The sequence below is a fragment of the Bubalus kerabau genome, chromosome 18 (genome assembly GCF_029407905.1).
Source record: "Bubalus kerabau isolate K-KA32 ecotype Philippines breed swamp buffalo chromosome 18, PCC_UOA_SB_1v2, whole genome shotgun sequence".
NCBI classification, from domain to species: Eukaryota; Metazoa; Chordata; class Mammalia; order Artiodactyla; family Bovidae; genus Bubalus; species Bubalus kerabau.
Window position 1 is genome coordinate 68,813,294 of NC_073641.1, and position 16,445 is coordinate 68,829,738.

Sequence of the window (16,445 nt, forward strand, 5' to 3'; positions counted from 1 at the left end):
CCTGGTGACACATGAGTGACACAAGGGATTTCTCTAGGGGCTCCGAAGGCCCTCAGATCCTTAGAAGAGCTAAATTAAACCTGGTTCATCTCAACTACCAGGATGAAGAGAAACTGTTGGGAGCAGCAGGTTGGACTGGGAAAGGGCGTGGCCTTTAGCGTTGGTCAGACATTGTTCTTAAGCCTGAGTGTACAATGCCCAGCTGTGATAGTGGATCCCATTTAAGTGTCCGCTTTGTACAAGTGGGAGTAAATTCAACCCACCCTTGGGTTGTGGAGGGATTCACTCTGAGAACGTGTATGAAGGACTTTGCTCAAGGCCTGCATTCTGCAGCCCCTCAACAAGCATGACACCCAGAGCACGTTTCTCAAGGAACAAACCGATGCAAGCAGGGCCTCCGAATGTGAGCTTACCTGCAGGTGGAGTCTTTAGAAAAGAAAGAAGGTGAAAGTGCTAGTCCACCATTCGTGTCCGACTCTTTGTGACCTCATGGACTGTAGCTGGCCAGGCTCTTCTGTTCATGGGATTCTGCAGGGATGAATACTGGAGTGGGTTGCCATTTCCTCTTCCAGGGAATCTTCCCGACCCAGGGGTTGAACCAGGTCTCCTGCATTGGCAGGTGGATTCTTTACCAACCACTAACATCACCTGGGAAGTCCTCTTGTAGGGGCACTGATCCCATTTGTGAGGGCTCCATGATGGTGATCTAATCACCTTCTGAAGGTTCCACCTCCTAATGCCATCATACTGGGGACTAAAGCTTCAACATATCAGTTTAGGGGCAAACATTCAGTCCACAGGAGAAGACTCTTGAGAGTCCCTTGGATTGCAAGGGGATCAAACCAGTCCATCCTGAAGAAAATCAACCCTGAATATTCATTGGAAAGATTGATGCTGAAGCTGAAACTCTAATACTTAGGCCACCTGATGGGAAGAACCGACTCATTGGAAAAGACCCTGATGCTGGGAAAGATTGAAGGCAGGAGAAGGGGACAACAGAGGATGAGATTGTCTGATGGCATCACTGACTCAATGGACATGAGCTTGAGCAAGCTTCAGGAGCTGGTGAAGGACAGGGAAGCCTGGCATGCTGCAGTCCGTGTGTGCATTTATGTGTGTGTGCATAAAGAGTTGGACGTGACTTAGAGACTGAAAACATTCAGTCCATAGCAACGGTTATTAGAGTGAGTTCCAATCCAATATGACTGGAGTCCTCATAAAAGGGGGACGTTCAGATGCTGAGAAGAGCATACACAGAGGCCACTGTGGGCATTTACCAGTCCTGGGGAGAAGCCTGGAGCAGGCTAGCACTTTCGGAGCGAATGTGGCCCTGCCATACTTTGATCTAGGACTTTTGGCCTCCAGCCCTGTGAGCAATGCATTTCTTCCGTTTGAGCCTCCGCAGTTGCTGGTATTTTGCTACGACAGCCCCAGGAAGCTCACAGACAGCGGTTGGGGCACCACAAAAGCAGGAGTCAGTCCTCTGATCTGCCAGATGTTACCCAAGGTGGGGACCATTTCCACTGTACCAGCCACACGATGCCCAGGGCAAGGCCAGTGTCACCTCCGTAAGCGCCGCGGCGCTCAGTCACCATGAGGACCCAGACAGTCCCAGTAAAGAGGCCCCTTTAGCAGCTGCCATGCTATTTCTTTCTCTGTTTTTATTAGTGAGATCTATAAAAAGATTTGAACATCTTGGAGACTGGGAACGCGTTTGGGTGCAGCACAGGCATGGAAAATCCCCCCAAGAAGAGTTCTGAGTGTTGGTGACATCACGTGCTGTAACAATGTCTAATTATATGAGAAATTATTATATTATAAAACGTGAAGCTGGGAAAGTGAACTCAGCCTCCTGCAGGTATAATGACATGCCTCTCTATCGTCTGACATTGGATTCACAGGGCGAATGTCATACAGGCTCCGGCCACCGTTCTGAACATGAGCCTCATCAGGAAACATGCCAAGGTGATAAAGCCAGTGAAAAAGGAACCCTCTTCTTATTTGGCCTCTGATATTTTATTTGCACTGTGATGTAATAAGACTGATTGTTTAAGGTTAATCAATGCCAACTGGAAAGTTAATCTTGACTTATTTGCTTGCTTTTTATTTTCTTCCACAACTTTGTTTTGGTTTCATAATTATTTACATTCTTCCACTGATGATGACTGGTTTGGATGAATGAATGTGGGATCTGAAAACACTGACAACTTAGAATCGGAGTCTGGACGGGGTGTGCAAGCAGGCTTCTCAGCACGATCGTCCCTGGGGTGGGCTTGTTCTTTGGTGGCCTTCCCTGTATAGCAGGGGGTTTAGCAGCCTTCTGGTTCTATAGCTACTGGATGTCTACAGAAACCCCCTCCCTTGTGAGGACCAGAAGTGTCTCCAGATACTGCCAAGTGACCTTGTGGAGGGACACCATTGCCCCCCATGGCAAACCTCTGGGTTACAGAAAGAGGGTAAAGGATTTGGCAAGGACAGAAGACCTAGGGCCGTATGCGAGTGAACTCTGAGCTGCCGACACCCAAGGTCTCCTGCTGGAGTACTGAGGACGCCAAGCACGCCTTTCGCCTCTGGACGGTTCCACCTTCCAAAACCAGTCATCTTGTTTATTTTCCCAGGTTTACATGATGAAATCAAACACAGAGTTCTTGATAAAGCAGAAATGAATGATGCTGTATCAGTTTGCTAGGGCTCTCCTAACCAAAAAAAAAAAAAAAAAAAATCACAGACAGGGCAGCTGAAACAACAGGAATTTATTTTCTCAATGTTCTAGAGTCTGGAAGTCTGAGGTCAAGGCTGGGTGTGGTGGGACCGCCTTCCTCAGCTTGCAGATGGCTCCTTCCTGCTGCGTCCTCACGTAGCCATTTCTCTATGAGTTCAGAGGGAGATGGGGGAAGGGAGAGAGGTCTCCCACCTGCGTGTCTCCTTTCTTTCATAAAGAACGCCCTGGATCAGGCTCACACCCTCCAATCTCTTTGACCTTCCTCACCTCCTTAGAAGCCCCGCCTCCAAATACAGTCACTTGGAGGGCTGGGGCTTCAACCTGTGAGGTTTGGAGGACACAATTCAGTCCAGGACAAATGCTGGAATTGTAGCTCTGACAGAGATTCCCGGGACACAGTCAGTCCCAGGGAATCAGGAGGAGGAGCCTCCACTTTGAATCACATCTGCCCTTCTCCAGGGCCCCCCTCGGCGTGGTAGCATTTATTAATGTCTCGCTCGGGGCTCTCTGATCTCCCGATTTGTGGCGTGTCTCCTGCTCTGTGTTTGCTCACCTGGAGCGATAGCGAGCCAGGATGGAATAAACCAGACCGAGCGGCCCTGCTGGGCTTTGCAGCTGGCCCTGCTGAAGTGGCAGGATCTGTCCTGCTCCTGGTGCTAAGTTTCCCTGCCGGGTGATGAACTTCCTGAATCCCTCCTGATTTTGAGTGCTGGGCAACTCGACTGTTTAGAGGAGGCTGCAAGATGAGAGAAAGAGCACAGGCTCATTGGAGTCCAAGGAAGAGCTCTCTGTTTACCTGCACCAGCCACTGGACGCACCAGCCACTGGGCCAGGCACCACGGGTGCAAGACAGAGCCACCCAGAGGGCTGCATCCTTGGCAGATGGAGGGGTCAATCAGCTGGGGATTAATGGCTGGGGACGCTGAGTGACAGGGAGAAAGGTCCACAGAGTCAGGAAGCCCTGGAGCAGGGGCTTTGTCTACTTTGGGGGTAAGTCACAGAGGGCTTCCTGGAGGAAGCAGCAGCTGAGTCAAGATGATTTTATGTAGGAATCTGCACACTTGTTTTAGAAATTTAAATGGAGGCTAGGATATTTTCTCTGGGAGATTTGATTCACATCTTCCAGGGCATTTTAGTTACTTTGAAACTGGTTATGTTAAAATGAAATTTGGGATTATTTATTTAAAAGATTTTAATCAAATTGCCCTAATTAAGGATGTTCCTTAAATTAAAGGGGAAGAGATGCATCTTTTTCATTTCTTTACAGAAGCAGGAATGCCTGGAAGGAAAGAGCTTTGCTACGAGGCAGCCCAGGAAGCTGAGATCCTAGAAGGTGTTGCTCAGACATCTCTGATGTGCCCGGGTCCCAAGACAGGTGCAGGAACCCAGGGCCCATCTAAAATGTCACTCAGGAGGGTGGGCTTGTGAACAACTAGGAGCCAAATGGTGCCAAACTACTGCGGAGAGTAAACAGCACTCTATTTCTTAATGGAGAGGGACTTGAATGAGTGCATATTGAGCAATCTCCTTTAGCAATATATGTGTTTAAAGGAGACTGTGCGGAGCTCACAGGTCTTATGTTTTCGATTTGTATTTTGTCTAGATCTGACCCCCTTCCTTTCCCAGTTTCCTCCTGTTCTGACGGTGGTTTGGGTTCCAAGCAGCCTGCTGTGTTCTGGCAGGAGTTCCCACCTGACCCTTCTGACTCCGCCCGCAGGTGTGGAGCGCCCTGCTCCACCACGCAAGCAGTTCTGTGTTACCAGCTGGGGGTCCCGCCACCCCCACCTGGAGACAGAGTCCAGTCCCCCAGACTAAGGGCTCATTCCTACAGGACCCACCCCCCTCCCTTTACCACTTCCAAGGCCCGCTCACCTGTGCTTCCGACCTACCTAGGTTATAGGTCCAGTGATTCCCCCCACTTCCTCGGTTTTGACTAATTTGCTAGAGCGGTTCACAGAGCTGCAACACCTTACTTCCTGGCTCTCCTGCGTATTATAAAAGGAGAGACCTCGGGAAGAGGCAGACGGCAGAGACCCGGAGCACAAGGCGTGGGGGAGGGGCTGGGAGCACCGGCCATTGGAGCACCAGAGTCCCTGGATTTTCTCCTGTTCAAAGCCCAGAAGCCCTCCCACCCCAGGCTTCTTATGGGGGCTTCACTACAGAGGAAGGATTGGTTGCGTCCTTCAGTCTCCAGCCTCTGATCCCGCGAGTCGGGTGTGGGACCGAAAGATCCACCGTCTAAAGCACTCTGAAAGGTTGAGTCCCTGCCCACCCGCCCTCCTCCTTGCTGCCTTCCAAAATCATCTCGTTAACAGAACGCTAGACACAGGACTCGCCAAGGGTTCTGGGAGCTCTGTGCCAGAACCGGGGCTCAAGTATCTTGTTCTTTCTTTTCTTTTTATTGATGTATAGTTGATTCACAAGTCGTGCTCCTTTCAGGGGTACAGCACCGTGAATCAGTTATGTATATTTACATAAACGTTTGTAGATTCTTTCCCGTATAGGTCATTACAGAGGAATGAGTTGAGCTCCCTGTTCTGTACTGCAGGTTCTCATTCGTGATCTATTTGATGTGTAGTAATGCGTATATGTCAGTCCCAGGTGGGAAGATCCCCTGGAGAAGGAAATGGCAACCCACTCCAGTATTCTTGCCTAGAGAATTCCATGGACAGAGGAGCCTGGCAGGCTAAGTCCTTGGAGTCGCAAAGAGTCGGACACGACTGAAGTGACTGAGTGCTACCATCACCTCATATGTCAATCCCAACCTCCCAGCTTATCCCTTATAAAGCAGAGTATCACATCGCCAAGCCCGTTTCTGAGATGACTCAGCGTCTTGTTGGGAAAGGAGAAATCCTTCCAGATGAGGATGTAGGATACCTCTGTAACCCTTGAGTCTTAACCTTGGTTGCACAATAGAATGACCTCATAAATAGTAATTTAAAAACAATTAAATGAAAATCTCTGTAACTTCCTCTGAAGATTCTGACATGCAGGAGAAGAATAAGCCCTGTTCTAGAACAACCTTGGGAGAAAAGGAATATTTTGGCTCTGGAAGACATTTGTAGGATTCCCACGATGCGTATGTGGGGGCAGGACGTGGACGCAGATCTGCTGGGTTGTTCCTGACCAGTAGTCCCTAGCTTTGCTGCCCTTCTGAATCACTGGAGCAGTTTTGAAAACCTGTGTCCATCCCATGTGCCATATCAATGAACCGTAAGCTCCACAGACACATCAGTTTATTATTATTATTATTATTTAATGTTCAGCCAGGTTTGAGAACCAGGGTTGTAGACCAGGTGTCCTCACCCATGAAGGTGCATCCGAGTGACCCCAAGGGTGTGCTAACTCACAGGTCACTGTCCCTTTTCTACCCCAATTCCTGATTCAGCCAGTGCGCCTCTAACACACCAGGTGATGCAAATGCTCCAGGCACGCCCTTGTAGAACCTCCTTCTAGGTCAAGCTAAGTCTCTTGGACTTCATCCTGGATGCAGGCTAGTTCTGCAGCCCCTACAAGGGAGACCAGTATGTCCAAGTAAACAAGTGTCCAAAGTGCTCTGGACCAGGTAGATATACACTCTGTTCCTTGAGGAACAGTCACAGGCTCACTGTTGCTACAGAGGAAGCACTCCCATGGCTCCTATCTTTGATCCTCGATGGCTTCAATCTATCTTGGGAATTTGGCCATGGGCTGTCACTGTTGAATGGCCAAAGCCAACAGGACATTCAAAGAGATGACTGCATTCCAGCCATTGATGATCCCTTCCCCCAATCCTTTCGTGATGCCGAAGAAAATTAAGCAAGGATTAATTTAGTCAAAGCTATGGTCTTTCTAGTAGTCATGTATGGGTTGTGAGAGTTGGACCATGAAGAAGGCTGAGCACTAAAGAATTTCGAATTGTGGTATCAGATAAAACTCTTGAGAGTCCCTTGGACTGAAAGGAGATCAAACCAGTCAATCCTAAGGGAAATCAACCGTGAATATTCATTGGAAGGACTGATGCTGAAGCTGGAGCTCCAATACTTTGGCCACCTGATGTGAAGAACTGACTGCTTAGAAAAGACCCTGATGCTGGGAAAGATTGAAGGCAGGAGGAGAAGGGGATGACAGAGGATGAGATGGTTGGAAGGCATCACTAACTCAGTGGATAGAAATCTGAGCAAACTCCAGGAGATGGAGCAGGACAGGGAAGCCTGCTGTGCTGCCATCCGTGGGGTTGCAAAGAGTCGCACGCGCCTTAGCGACTGAACAATACAAGTTATTCAGGATAAGGTGAGATAAATTATTCAGCAGTTAGCTTGACATTTAGAAAGCTATTTATAAAAATGATCATTTCTCAAGAAAATAAAAATAGTGAGAAAACTAAAAATTGGCAGTTCTAGCAGCATAAGATAATGCTATACAGAAGGCATTTTCAGGATTTCCTTAAAACATATTTTGGGTTTATTCAGGGTTCTTTCTCCTCGCTGACATTCAGCTATTCCTCCGGCAAGATTCTCCAGTCTTCCTTTTTTTTTTTCTTTCAACATTGTCAGTTTTAAAACTGCTTAGCTGTTCATTGTTTTACCAACATCCACATCATCGGTGTCATCTTCCGGGGGTGGGTCAGCTCCTCTCGGTCCTCCCTGGCACCGGGCAGTGGAGGAGGAAGAACTGGAATCTGTGTTCCATGAGTGGGTGTTTGGTGGCATCACACAGGAAGTTCCGTGATGCCACACACGAGAGAACGTTTTTTAAACTCTCAATTCAAGTAGGAGGTGATGCTCTTCCCTGTGAGAATTTACATCTCCTCTCTCTCTCCCTCCATCCTGCTCACTCCTGGCTGGGAACTATCAAGGGCACAGCTGATGAAAGGTACCCTGTTCAGAGGGACCATACCACAGGAGCGTGGGACAGACTCGGAGTGCTATGTGGGTCCCTGTTAGGCTCCCTAAGTGAAGGCTGAGACCAGACATGGCCAACTGTCATGGGTCCGCCATGTAATAGCACCACTCAAGCAGCCCAGATCACATGTGGGAAGAATAACACGGGTGGTCTCAGAAGTCTGGATCCACTGGGATGGTATCCATCCTGATTTGGGGCTGGAGTTAATTCTTGAGGAGTCTTATCAGAATCCACCAAATATCATGCCCAGTTGGCTATGAGCTGTAAGTATAGCCCACTGACATGCTTTTCATGGCGTGGGGCCAACATTCTCAACAGATCCCTTGGGTTTATAAAGCTCCAAGTCCAGGTGTCTTTTTGGGTGTCGTTAAACACAGCTATGTACCTGGGGGACCCCTGCAGGGTTATTATCATTCGCTGTGTGCTGTGTGTGCGCAGCTGCTCAGTCGTGTCTGACTCTTTGCAACCCCGTGGACTGTAGTCCACCAGGCTCCCCCGTCCATGGGACTCTCCAGGCAAGAATACTGAGGGGTGAGAGCGTTGCCATTCCCTTCTCCAGGGTGTCTTCCCCACCTGGTGATCGAACCCGCGTCTCCTGCATTGTAGGCGGATTCTTTACCCACTGAGCCACTTGAAAAGTCTGGGTATTGTTAGAATGTCCCTCAATTTATCTTCTTGGAGGTTTTCTTTCATGTCGATACACAGGATGATTGGGGGAGGAAGGGGAGGTCTTCTGTAGCCCATCACATCGGGGCACCCAATTTGGACATGACATCCCTGGGCAGGATAACCTGAGAGAGTCATTTCCTAGGCAGGTTGATAGGAAATCTAGGGGTCCCCAAGGAGAGAGGGGTCTCCAAATGGAGGAAATAGCCTGCAAGTGTCAGACATTTTTATTTCTCTTAAGCGGCAGGAGGAAACAAACTAACAATATTTTCTTCCTTCTCTATACAAATTTAAAGGGAGGTTTCTCTTAAAATACTGTGTTGCCTTAATGACACCAGGTTTCGCCTGAAGTTAGCTATTCTTGAGCCTAGAGATAACCAATGCCTTTTTCTTATGGAAATGTTTGTCTTAAGCTATGCTAATGTACTATGCCTTTACCCCAAACTCTGTCTCCAAGTTGGTTCCACCTCTTGGCCCAGAACCTACTTGACAAACCAGTATGTTATACTCAGATATTGTTCCCCTAATCTATGTAAATGAAACTATTTGTATGGTGGTCTGCCCTTCTTTAAGATTCAAGTTAATCATTTTATGGCCCAGGATAAACCATTTGGTGCCAAGATTATCCCAAAATGCATCTTATGGGCGAGGGGCCTAGTGCCATTCTGAATTTTAAGACATTCCTTTCTTTCATTAACAGACTGCTAGTGACTATATAACATCCAGCTGAAGACTAGCAGGGGGGTACTCTTTCTGCCCCCTTCTGATGCCTATGTCAGAAGCTTTCTCTATCTCCTTTATACTTTAATAAAACTTTATTACACAAAAGCTCTGAGCAATCAAGCCTCATCTCTGGCCCCGGATAGAATTCTTCTCCTCCGGGGGCCAAAAATCCTGGTGTATTCGCATGATTCAACAACAACCTTTCAAACCCTGGTCATGTGGAGTGGAGATTCCCAGATTTCTCCACCATAACGTTATTCCCTCCCCTTGCCATATTCTGTCTTTTGGAATCAAGTGTCATGGAATTGAGCCCACAGGCAAGAATGATGTTACATTCTACCGGCTAGACGGGGGAGTAGTTACACAGACCTTCTGGATTCGTTCCTGAGCAGGGCTTTTATGAGAGGTGGATCCAGGTGTTCCCAGACCTTATCCCTTTGCAGACAACAGGTGATGAAAACATCAGTGACTCAAACAGCTCTTGTTCAGTGATGACCATGACAGACACTGGTGCTTGGTTCCCAGGGGGCTCATGCCGTGGCTTTCATGCCGAAAGGGACTTCTTGTCAAAGGCATGGGTGAGCTACGTGAGTCCGAGTGGATGGCCCGTCCATTGCACCCTCTTTTGGAGAGTTGCACTGATCACCCCAGCCTGAGACCTACCGCAAGGCTGGGAAATGAGGAGGAGCCTCCCTGACAACAGGTGAAAGTGAAAGTCGACTGTGTCCGACTCTTTGCAACCCCATGGACTATATAGTCCACGGAATTCTCCAGGCCAGAATACTGGAGTGGGTAGCCTTTCCCTTTTGCAGGGGATCTTCCCAACCCAGGGATCGAATCCAGGTCTCCCAAACCCAGATTTCCCGCATTGCGGGCAGATTCTTTACCAGCTGAGCCACAAGGGAAGCCCAAGAATACTGGAGTGGGTAACCTATCCCTTCTCCAGAGGATCTTCCTGACCCAGGAATCGAACTGGGGTCTCCTGCATTGCAGGCAGATTCTTTACCATCTGAGCCACCCAGGAAGCCTGACAACAGGTAGACAGTCTTAATTAACAGAGGCATCACAAGACAGTTTCCTGAATGAGGTGGAACTGACAACCTCCTCTCTCAAAGCTGTAATTAAAGAAACAGTGGAGGAATGTTATCTTCTCCAATTCTGCACATTCAAACTCACCTGTCACAAACTATTGTTAAACTCCCTCTTCGGTGTCAAAAGGCTGCGTGTCGAGATCATTTACACTTGAGTGCGTTTGCTAACAGAGGTTTACTTCTTTAAAAGGCTCGCCAGGTCTGGGGGGCTGGGCTGTGACAGCTCAGATCCACTTTCTGTCCATCAGTTATTTCAGTTACTCATGCTGGGAACAGTCTTGTTGAAAATCTAACCTTTTTAGGTGCATTTTTTTTTCCTATTAGGTTTTTGCATGGGATGTCAACCGTGTTATCAAAAAGAGATTGGGGTCTGGAAGCTATTAATTGAGCTCTTCCCAGGGAACTTTGGATTTTTCTCTGATGTAAAATCTCCCAACTTCTCACTAGCTATCCATTTTACACATGATAGTGTATATAAGTTGATGCTACCCTCTCCATTCGTCCTGTCCTCTCCTTCCGCTACTATGTCCACGAGTCCACTCTCAACATCTTTGTCTCCATCCAGTTCAGTTCAGTTCAGTCGCTCAGTCTGTCCAACCCTATGGACTGCAGCATGCCAGGCCTCCCTGTCCATCACCAACTCCTGGAGTTCACTCAAACTCATGTCCATTGAGTCAGTGATGCCATCCAACCATCTCATCCTCTGTCGTCCCCTTCTCCTCCTGCCCTCAATCTTTCCTAGCATCAGAGTCTTTTCTAATGAGTCAGTTCTTTGCATCAGGTGGCCAAAGTATTGGAGTTTCAGCTTCAGCATCAGTTTTTCTAATGAACACTTAGGACTGATTTCCTTTAGGATGGACTGCTTGGATCTCCTTGCAGTCCAAGGGACTCTCAAGAGTCTTCTCCAAAACCACAGTTCAAAAGCATCAATTCTTCGGCACTCAGCTTTCTTCACAGTCCAACTCTCACATCCATACATGACCACTGGAAAAACCATAGCCTTGACTAGACGGACCTTTGTTGGCAAAGTAATGACTTTGCTTTTTAATATGCTGTCTAGCTTTGTCATAGCTTTCTCTCCAAGGAGCAAGTGTCTTTTAATTTCATGTCTCCATTGCTGCCCTACAAATAGGTTCATCAATACCATTTTTCTAGATTCCATACATATGCATTGATAGACAGTACTTGTTTTTCTCTTTCTGACTTACCTCACTCTGTATAACAAGCTCTAGGTTCATTCACCTCACTAGAACCGACTCAAATTCGTTCTTTTTTATGGCTGAGTAATTACTCTGTTGTCTAGACGTACCACAGCTTCTTTACTGATTCATCAGTTGATGGACATCCAGCTTGCTTCCATGTCCTGGCTGTTGTAAATAGTGTTGCTGTGAACATCGGGGTACATGTGTCTTTCAGAATGATGGTTTTCTCAGGGTATACACCCACCCCCCTGAGAAAACTAAAATCAAAACCCCCAATGCAGCAGTTTTTATTCGTGATACTGACTTACTGATGAGTCAGGAGAGGAAGCACCATTTACCCCCATGGGATCCACAAGGCCTTGCTCTCTTGGAGGCAGAAAAGGAAACAAGGCTGGTACTCAGGTGGGAGGGTCAGCCCGGGGCTTGTGCTGAGGTGGTGGTGTCCTTGGTGAGGAGGCAGCATGTGTGTGTGGACGGTACTCAGAGCTGGTGACGCTGTGGGCATCCTACTGTCTTATCACAGTCACAGAGACCACGGTCTGCACCCACTTCTGCTTGATCAGTCCCAAGAGTCTGGTCTGATTTTTTTTTTTTCTCAAGTCTGCTTGCTCTGGAATTGGACTATTGAGAGGGATCCATTCTAGACACACCCATGTGAAATCCTCACAGAGGCCACTGGATGGGGATGTGGGGGGAAGAAATGAACTTCTCTGTAAGATCGGCTAAGGATCTGAAATTAGATGGCCTGGGTGGTTGACTTATTCCCTCTGCAGAATCCTTTTTATCAAGGAGCTTGCCTGCCCCTCTGCCCACCATACCACTGCTTTGTTTTGGCCTCAACGTGCTGGGGGCGGAAGGTGCAGAGTACCCCAACTCTGCTGACCTGCAGCTCTAGAGAAGGCTCAGAAGACCTGTGCTTGGAACGGTGCATTCTGAGACATGGAGGGTTTCCTGCTACATCAGTAAACAAGGATGTCACAGTCATCGGGGATTCCAGCCCTCTGATGTGAACCAGTGAGCCCTGAGGACATTCAGGAAGAAGAATACCTGCCATCTAGCAGCCATCAGACTGCAGCCACTCCCTCGGGTGAGCATAGTAAAAGCTGAGGTCTTTCCAGTAGTCATGTACGGGTGTGAGAGTTGGACCATAGAGAAGGCTGAGTGCCAAAGAATTGATGCTTTTGAACTGTGGTGTTGGAGAAGACTCTTGAGAGTCCCTTGGACAGCAAGGGAATCAAACCAGTCCATCCTAAAGGAAATCAACTCTGAATATTCATTGGAAGGACTGATGCTAAAGCTGAAGCTCCAATCCTTTGACCACCTGATGCAAAGAACCAACTCACTGAAAAGACCCTGATGCTGGGAAAGATTGAGGGCAGGAGGAAAAGGGGGCAACAGAGGAAGAGATGGTTGGATGGCATCACCGACTGGATGGACATGAGTTTGAATAAGCTCCAGGATATAGTGAAGGACAGGGAAGCCTGGCGTGCTGCAGTCCATGGGGTTGCAAAGAGTGGGACACGACTGGGTGACTGAACAACAACAAGAGCAAAGGAAGCTGAGGATTGAAAAACGCAGGAAGCTGGCTCCGCGTAGCTGAGACACCTGTGAAAGGAAAGATTTCAGTGAGCCCAGACTCCCGCATCTTCCACTCGATACATGGTTTGCTTTAATTACCAATAATCTTTTGATATTCAGGCTCCCTGTCCTTTGTTGCAAAAATTCTCTATAAGCTGGCTCCTCCCCTCGCCTCCCTAGAGCCGTTCTCTCGTGATCACTTGAGATGCTGCCTCCCAGGCCTGAGTCCTAAAAATTCCCACCAAAGAAAACAGAACTCTCAGCCTTTAGATTGCGTGTACTTTTTTCAGCCTACAATTCCTTCATTTGAAAACACACATCTTTCTTTCTTATGACCGCCAGCTCATTCCCAAGAGTTTCCTGGGTTGACATTTAAATAAATCCTCTGTTCTTTTTAGACTCGATTGCCTTTATTAAAAGAGGACCCTGTGAACACAGAACAAAATTAAAGGCGGGGAGAGTGACAGGGGGAAGAGAAAGAATGGAAGCCAGGGCCCTGTGCTCACCGCCGGCTCCTGTCTGACCTTGCCTTTGGTCATCCTGCTGAATCAGGTTGCTGCCCACAGAGCAGCTGGCTCTGCTGTAAACCTGTGTTTTTCCAGGGAAGCTCTTGGCTTGGAACAGGCATTCCTGGGGCTGCTGAAATCGAGAAGGGGCAGGAGGCCAGAGACTAGACGGCCTCTCTGAGAGGGACCTGGCCGACCAGACGAGGTGACCACAGCTATGTAACCTCTGGGGCAGACGCCCAGCCCTGGCCGTCATGAGTCAGGAGTTATATCGCTGTACTTTCGTAACTCCACCGTCGTGCCGTTGACCTTGAGGGGGAGGAAGGCAGGCAGCCTATTGAATGGGACTTGGTCAAAGAGGAATGGGCTTCATGGCCAAGATTTCCTGCTCACTGGTGCTTGTGCCAGGAGAGTAAGTCACCATATCAATTTCAAAGCACTGATAGGAGCGTCTGTGGAGGCTTTTAATCAAGCTTGCTCATTTAAACAAGATCGTCCACCTGCATTACGTAACCAGACAGGTATATTCACACGTCTGGTGCCTGGAGAATCCCAGGGACGGCGGAGGCTGGTGGGCGGCCGTCTATGGATCACACAGAGTCAGACACGACTGAAGCGACTCAGCAGCAGCAGCGGTGTCTAAAATTCAGTGTCGATGTCATAATTCAAGATAAAATAGGTCCCTCAGCTGGAGAAGCACTGAAGTGAACGTGACTGCTTTTAAAGACATTTTTAAAGCGTTTCTCACCAAGGCATGCTGAAGTTGGAACTTCTGTGCTACCTGGAATGAGTCAAAAACTCCACAGGCTTCAGTGACTAAACTCTGCCGCCAGATCAGAGAAGCCACCGAAGGGGCTTATGCTGGCAGTAGGTTCCGCAGGGAGAAAGTTTTTATTTTTATTTGTGATAAGAAACTTGGTGCTGGGATAGCCCCCGGGGGTCTTTGTCCCCCGAGCCTCGTCTCACAGACGAGCGAGCTGAAGCCCGGAGGAGGATGAGGGACCCCTGGAGGCGGCCACCAGGGAGGGTGGGGCAGCGCAGACATCGTCACCGCTTGGTCAGGGGAGAGCAGGCCTCCGCTGGCCTCAGACACAGTGTCTCGGGTGGCTTGGACTGCCCACCCACCCCTCAACCCCATGTTCTCAAAGCTTCTTTTCTTCTATCTTGACATTTCCCTCCCAGGATTTGACCGTAACCACCTACTTCCTAAGAACGCAGAAATCATCAGACAGGACGGTCAGGTGACCCGTGGTCAGGAGCAGCCCAGGTCATCACCCATAGCTGATTAGGTCCTGCTCTGAAACCCCCTGGGCAAAATCAGGACATGGGAGGGCCCAGATGGATAAAAGAGGACCGTGTGTGTGCCAATTGGTCCAGGAAACAAATATTTTCCACTGGGATTCTGGATGCTTATGGGCATTTATTTAGAAATTAACTAGGGGGGAGGGATGGATTGGGAGATTGGGATTGACAAATACACACTGCTATGTATAAAAAGCACACTGCTACATATAAAATGCACACAGCTATGTATAAAATGCACACTGCTATGTATAAAATGCACACTGCTATGTATAAAATGCACACTACTACGTATAAAGTACACACTGCTAGGTATAAAATGCACACTACTATATATAAAACAGCAACCCACTTCAGCATTCTTGCCTGGAGAATCCCATGGACAGAGGAGCCTGGCGGGCTACAGTCCATAGGGTCTCAAAGAGTTGGACACAACTGAAGTGACTTAGCACACACAGCCACATATATAAAATAGATAACTAATAAGGACTGCATGTATACGAGACCACCTTACCTGCCTGCTGAGAAATCTCTATGCAGGTCAAGAAGCAACAGTTAGAACTGGACATGGAACAACAGACTTGGTTCCAAATCGGGAAATGAGTGTGTCAAGGCTGTATATTGTCACCCTACTTATTTAGCCTATATGCAGAGTACATCATATGAAATGCTGAGCTGGATGAAGCACAATCTGGAATCAAGATTTCTGGGAGAAATATCTATAACCTCAGATACGCAGATGACACCACCCTTATGGCAGAAAGTGAAGAAAAACTAGAGTCTCTTGATGAAAGTGAAAGTGGAGAGTGAAAAAGTTGGCTTAAAACTCATAAGCTTATGCCATCTGGTCCCATCACTTCATGGAGAAACAGATGGGGAAACAATGGAAACAGTGAGAGACTTTATTTTCTTGGGCTCCAAAATCACTGCAGATGGTGACTGTAGGCATGAAATGAAAAGATGCTTGCTCCTTGGAAGAAAACTATGACCAACTTAGACAGCATATTAAAAAGCAGAGACATTACTTTGCTGAAAAAGGTCTGTCTAGTCAAAGCTGTGGTTTTTCAAGTAATCATGTATGGATATGAGAGTTGGACTATAAAGAAGGCTGAGCACTGAAGAATTGATGCTTTTGAACTGTGGTGTTAAAGACTCTTGAGAGTCCCTTGGACTACAAGGAAACCCAACCAGTCCATCCTAAAGGAAATCAGTCCTGAATAGTCATTGGAAGGACTGATGATGAAGCTGAAATTCCAATACTTTGGCCACCTGATGCCAAGAACTGACTCATTGAAAAAGGCCCTGATGCTGGGAAAGATTGAAGGCAGGAAGAGAAGGGGATGACAGAGGATAAGATGGTTGGATGGCATCACCAATTCGATGGACATGAGTTTGACTAAGCTCTGGGAGTTGGTGATGGACAGGGAAGCCTGGAGTGCTGCAGTCCAGAGGGTCAAAAACAGCTGGACATGACTAGTGCCTGGAGAATCCCAGGGACGGGGGAGCCTGGTGGGCCGCCGTCTATGGGGTCGCACAGAGTGGGACACGACTGAAGTGACTTAGCAGTAGTGACTAAACTGAGTATAGCATAGGGAACTGTAGTCAATACTGTGTAATGGTTTATAAGAGAAAAGAATCTAAAAAATGGTGTATATATATGTATATATATATACCATTATATATACCCTATATATATATATATATATATGATTCACTTTGCTGTACCTGAAACTGATCAGTTCAGTTCAGTTCAGTCACTCAGGCATGTCCG